The 6,382-nt window shown below is 41.0% G+C and overlaps 1 long non-coding RNA gene across 2 annotated transcripts in view; it reads left to right on the top strand.

Moving 5' to 3' along the window:
• LOC118479197 overlaps positions 1–3,843 on the top strand; it is a 5,991-nt gene extending 2,148 nt beyond the window's left edge. Inside the window, exons 2-4 of one of the 2 annotated variants that reach the window (XR_004859543.1) lie at positions 443–518; positions 1,640–1,836; positions 3,473–3,843. This is a non-coding gene — a long non-coding RNA (uncharacterized LOC118479197). Of the gene's footprint in view, positions 1–142; positions 519–1,639; positions 1,837–3,472 lie in introns of those variants that run through there. The other variant, XR_004859542.1, reaches the window with a different exon arrangement.
• Positions 3,844–6,382: the final 2,539 nt, after the last annotated feature.

Genomic DNA, 6,382 nt, shown 5'->3' with positions numbered 1-6,382 from the left:
TATATATATCATCGTTTTACGTTATTTTCTGGATATTTTTAAAACTCTTTTTTTAACATGTCATAAAATCAAATTGTACTATTTTCTTTGATAAGAATAGCCAGTGGACTTTTTAGACAGCGAGTCTCTGATTCAATTTTTTTTAAAAATGCTAATCAATGAAAATTGAAAATTGATAATAGTATAGTCCTGTAAAGGATAGGTGGACTCTGGGGTCTGCATCACTGACCAAAAACTATATGGACTGCGCGCGCCTCGTTTTCAATACAGGCTTTAAGAGCGCTACCCTGTTGACTGGCGGGAGTGCCCCAGCCGCCACATTGGAAAGGCCAGGTCACAGCTGACTGGCGAAGTTACCAGTTCACTTTCCACTGGCCTCTTTAGCCTCAGGCACTCACTGTGCTGTTTTCGTCTTCTAAATTATTATTTTTGCACGTCTAAGATGCCCGGGTGCACTGCTTGGAAGTGTTCTAGGCGAAGAACACCGAGGAAAGGAAGAAAGGCTATACTTTTCACAAGTAAGTAAAACTTTTGAGGCCTATTGCCCTCCTACTACTGTTGTGTATGTGTGTGTAGTCTACTGTTGTATGTGTGTTATTATAAATGTGTACAGGCTATCTTAGATTCTAGATCCAGATCTCTACTCTAGAAATCTTTTGCACTGACCTTCTTCTATTTCGTGGCAATTTCTGGCCTATGAATGAGAGCTCTGCACCTACATGAGCAACAGTGTAGTAGGCCTTCCCTAACAAAGTGATGAGCTTGTGATTTCTGATGGCATGGAGCCTTTATCCACCCTGTCAGATTGCGCCACAAGTGTTCAATATTCTGCCTTTCAGATTTTTCTGGGTCCACTGTGATTTACAGATAATGTATACGAGTGGTCCGGTATTCTTCAATCTTCCCCTAGAATCTAGATTCTAGTGCTTAAGGAAAATTAGGCTGTCATGCGCAATGAGTGGCCAATCGGATCGGCAAAAGTAGGACAAAGATTCCTCAATTGGCCGATCAATACCCAAAAGTTCGGTAATATTTAATTCTACACCGCTTTTTTAATTATAACCCTCTTTTTCGTTTGTGAAAGAAATAAATATCATATCATTCAATTAATCTCCTTTTTCCTTTTAAATGGAAGAGGCTAGCGTACTTTATGACGGCTAGACTGCTAGGCTAGCCGTATTTAATAAGGATGGCTGAATTGTAAATGAATTTGAGCTTGCAATGCCTGTATAAATTTGTATTTCAGACGAAACCAAAAGGTGCCTTACTGACCCTCTGTCAAGACGCAAAATGTCACACACTAGTGAAACAATACTTTGTGAGGCATCGTGGCGAAATCAGGCACTCGTCATAATTATCATATTGAAGAACCTGGCATTTTTCTGCCTGTTTGGTAATTTTAATTTTAATCGAAATTTTGTTTTCCAGGTGCTATTTGTAACGCCGCGTTCTGAATAGCTCCCATGCTATTTGAAAAGCTGCGAATAGCTCTTGATAAACCTCCTAGGATTTGATTCCCATGACGTTGTTTTATTCCGAAAATCGACGAGCGCCTGATTCCACCATGCTGTGACACGTTTATTAACTTAAATGTTGGATGTACACATAAAAGTGAACACATACATACATTTGCTTCCAGGTTCCCACTTGGAGATCCAGACAGATCAAAGAGGTGGTTGGCAAGCCTGAGGAGGGAAGGATTTTCAGCCCACCAGGAATACAGTGATTTGCTATGCTCACTTCGATGACAAGTGCTTTGACAGAACAGACCAGACTGTTCGATTGAGACCTGATGCTGCGCCCACCCTGTTCGATTTTCCACCCCATCTCCAGAAGGTATGCTCTCTGCTTCAATGAGAAACACTATTTCTAAAGGCCACCTAGTTCTATTTAGGACTCGAATTCGATCAGACATTTTATTTATTCGGACTCGAGTCTGAAAATGGGTTTTATCTGTTCAGACTCGGATCAGAAAAATGTTTTATTTATTCAGACTAGTCTATTAAGTGAGTTATGAGAGTGTAAGCTGAGAGTGCATGATCATGGTCGTGTGCCATCTCATTGGTCGACATATTTAACTGTTCGCCCCCCCCCCCCCCCCGGAAAGGTCACGTCAACTTGGTTGTTCAGTTCATACTAATGATGCAGGGAGGGAGGGCCAGTTTACATATAGTAATTGGATAAATTATATTAAAGCTCATGTCTCGATCTTTATAATCGGAAAAAAATTCATACATTATGGAAATTTAGGAGCATAGGTTTAGTTGTTTGATAATTGCCAAATATAAAGTGAAATCTTGGCGTAATATTCGTTTGTGTAAATTCATCAATCTATACTCTGCCTAATCGGCCCAATTTTCGTTGTGTTTTGGACTTAGATCTACCCGTACACCGATGTGAACGGTATACGCATTCAGGATTATTTTTTTCCCTGTTCTTGGTTCCTTGGTTTTTTTACGTCTTAAAAAGTAACTAACCCTGATTTAGTTACATCGTATTGAATGGTTTTAAGCGAAATTGAAGTTTGATAAACGTTTTAACATTTAGTAAATCAGTTTTTTCCTTCTCCTGGAAAATTATCTCTCTGGCGCTTACGGGGTGTGACCAGGGGGACATTGATATATTATGTGCATGTACCATGTATGAATGCATATATTTTTCCTGAATATTATGTAAAGCGCAAAGAACAATGATTGTAACAGGGATTTGCGCGATATGAATATGTGAGTCAGGGTGGTGAAATCAGGCGCCCGTCAAAATAATGAAAGAGAAGAAACTGACATTTTTCCTCCGATTTGAGAATTTTTTTTTGAGTTTTTGTTTTTTGGCTCAACACCTTTCATGCATGCCCATTAAAGAACATGAAATATTTCTGTGTGGATTTTACTGAAAAATGTTGATTAAAGGCATAAAAGATGTAAATTATAAGTTTCCATGGACTCTCGAGCTAAGGAAATAACTAATTACTAAAGTTTAATCGCAGAAATCTCGACTTTGTATCCGAGATAATTGGCATATTTTTTTCATCGAAAGCAAGGCAAGTCGACAGGCTTTATGATGATACCTATAACTCCATTATATGCGCAAAAATTGACGGGCGCCTAATTCCACCACGCCGTGACACGTATTATTATTGCTATAATATAAAGCGAACTAGTGAAATCCGAGAAATAAGCATTTTATGGCCTGTTTGGAAATGCCCCCCCCCCCCCCCCAAATTTCAATTATTTTTTTTGGCTCAGCACCTTTTATGTCGATTTTAAAACACATTTGGGTGTGGATTTTGCAGAAAAGCATTGATTAAAGGCACACAAAAAAATTAAAATTTTCATTTTGCAAGTACTCAAGCTATGGAAGTTACCAAACTTTGGTGGCCATTTTCTCGCTAATTTCCCCCAAAAAGTCCCCAAAAAGATGTAAGATTATATTATTTGAACAGCCCCTATACACATTTAAAATTGTTTGTTTGCAGACACCTGTACTGTAACGCCAAGGCGTCATGCTGAACGCAGAACCGTGGCTCAGCCAGAAACTACTCCCAGTGCTGATCAAGAGGAGGCTGGAGAGAGTGTGGGTCCATCTTCAGTCATCAGTGACGACCACAGTTATGCGACTGTATGTGTATGTGCTCATTTTGTAACGATGTGTAAGCGTGCGCGTGTGATATAAGCAAATAGACGTTGGTGCGTTGGTGTGTGTGTCGCGTGCGTGAATATTGTTCATACATGCATTTATGCGTGCTGAAAAACTTGGCGATACTCGCTGTGGCTCTCATTGTGTGTGTGTGGCGTGCGTGAATATTGTTCGTACATGCATTTATATAAGCGCCTAGAGCTGTGTTTACACGGGAGTGGGCGTTCTAGAAATGATCTTCATTATTATTATTATGGTGTGTTTCACTCTATTTCTGATTGTGTGTGTGTGTGTGTGTGTGTGTGTGTGTGTGTGTGACCCCGAGCAAAGCTGGGTGCTCAGCTAGTTTTTATTATGTATGTGTATGTGCTCATTTTGTAACGATGTGTGAGTGTGCGCGTGTGATAAGCAAGTAGATGTGTGTGTGTGTGTGTGTGTGTGTATGTGTATGTGTGTGTGTGTGTGTGTGTGTGTGTGTGTGTGTGTGTGTGTGTGTGTGTCGTGTTCGTGAATATTGTTCGTACATGCATTTATGCGTGCTGAAGTGAAAAGCTTGGCGATACTCGCTGTGGTTCAATTATTGATTGTTATTTTGTGCATATCTTCTACATCATACATGTTATGTTGCTCATATCTTATTGTGTGGGTGGGTGTGGCTGTGTGTGTGTGAGTGTGTGTCGCGTGCGTGAATATTGTTGGTACATGCATTGTGATCATTGTCTTTCTGAATAAAAATCTGCTGAAGATGACAAAGAGTTAAACATGTTCACGGTTATTCTTTTCTTCTTCTTTCTTTTCTTCTTTACTTGCTCCTCAGAGTCTGCGTTGCCATTTTGACTTAGACTTAGACTGTTACAATGGGGTTCTCGTCGCCTCAGAGGTTATATGGTGTTCGCCTCTCATTCAATAGGTCCCGGGTTCGAATCTGGGTAGCGACAAAATTTTCTCCTCTCTCATTCTTTCCTGCTCTCTAACAACGTGTTGTCGTCTGCTTTCATCTCCACTTTCTGCCCCCTTACCTCTTTTTGGCTCATGAAACTTTCTAGTCTTTTCTACTGCTTCTTCTTGGCTCCGTCTTACTGCTGTCTTTCAGCCAAACCCCAGATCTTGTAGTAGGTAAGATCCACACTACACCTAGCCTTCTCGGACAAGGGCCAAAAATCTCGGAGGTCCTGTGTGCAAGCACACGTTAAAGATCCCTTGGTGGTCCAAAATAAAAAAGAAGAGTAGGCCTCAGCTGCAACCCGAGCAAAAATCAAAATTTCCTACCAACTGAAAACTATTGGTGGGTCCCGGGCGCTCATAGAAGTCATATATATGCGAGCGACGTAAAACACTTACTAATTATAACAATAAACCCAAACACCACCCCCCCCCCCAAATTGCACAGCTTAATTATCTTCGTTTTCTTGTGTTTCGTTAATGCTTTCCATCTTGACTGTAGCCATGTTACCCATCTTTCTCTCTCTTTATCTCTCTGTTAGAGTTAGACATGATCCTATTCACTAGTCATATATTGTGAATAAATCCTTTTATTTTCTTGCACATCGATACCAAATATCTAAATATCTAAACCACTTGTCAAAGTGGTCTCATCCCAATATATCTGTTTACAAAGACGTTTAGGCCCGTTTGTTGTTGTTTTTTGCCTCAACCCCCTCGCAGTGCCTCTTATAAAGTCCATTAAATATATTCTCACTACTGAGCGTGCGGCGCTTGCAGATTGGCCTATGCAAGATGGCGGCCGGTTAGTTACGGGTTTTCCACGGCGCGCGCAGTCCATATCTTTTTAGGTCAGTGGGTCTGCATAGCGAAATACTAGGTTTTAGGATGTGAACCCCGGAGTCACCGTAGTGAAATAGGTTTGGTTTAAGTTTAAGTAAGGATTGGTGGACCCCGGGGTCAACGTAGTGATAAATAAGCAGGTTTAAGGTGGACCCCGGAGTCTACCTAGCGAAATACTAGGTTTTAGGACAGGTGGACCCCGGGGTCACCGTAGTGAAATAAGTAGGTTTCTTTAAAGATTGGTGGACCCCGGGGTCACCGTAGTGAAATAAGTAGGTTTAATTTTAAAAGGATTGGTGGACCCCGGAGTCACCATAGCCGTAGAGGAATAAGAAGGTTTAATTAAGGATTGGTGGACCCCCGGTACACCTTGATTAAACCTACTTATTTTACTACGGTGACCACAGGGTCCACCTATTCTAAAACCTAACTAGCATTTCGTTAGGTAGACCCCGGGGTCCACCTTAAACCTACCTGTTTCTCTACGTTGACTCCAGGGACTACCAATCCTTAAAATTAAACCTAGATCTACATGTACTTATTTCACTACGTTGACCCCAGGGTCCACCAATCCTTAATTAAACCTAGATCACTACGTTAACCCCGGGGTCCATCAATCCTTAATTAAACCTAGATCTACTTATAATTTCACTACGTTGACCACGGGCTCCGTCAGTCCTACTATAAAATAAACTGAGATCTACTTATTTCACTATGTTGACACCGGGGTCCACCGATCCTTAGTTAAACCTAGATCTACTTATTTCCCTACGCTGACTCCGGGATTCACACCCTAAAACCTAGCATTTTGTTAGGTAGACCCGGGGTCCACCTATCCTTTTGGCTTGATAGACCCCGTGGTCCGCCTATCCACTTCCTTGATAATAACTGAAAACAATACATGCCAGTTGTCATATTTAGTGAAGAAAAATGTGGGGGAAAAAAAGATAATGAGGTAGAATAT

This window comes from Aplysia californica, unplaced genomic scaffold (assembly GCF_000002075.1).
Source record: "Aplysia californica isolate F4 #8 unplaced genomic scaffold, AplCal3.0 scaffold00038, whole genome shotgun sequence".
NCBI classification, from domain to species: domain Eukaryota; kingdom Metazoa; phylum Mollusca; class Gastropoda; order Aplysiida; family Aplysiidae; genus Aplysia; species Aplysia californica.
Note: the sequence above shows the minus strand (reverse complement) of the source record. Positions and strands in the feature narration are given on the sequence as shown.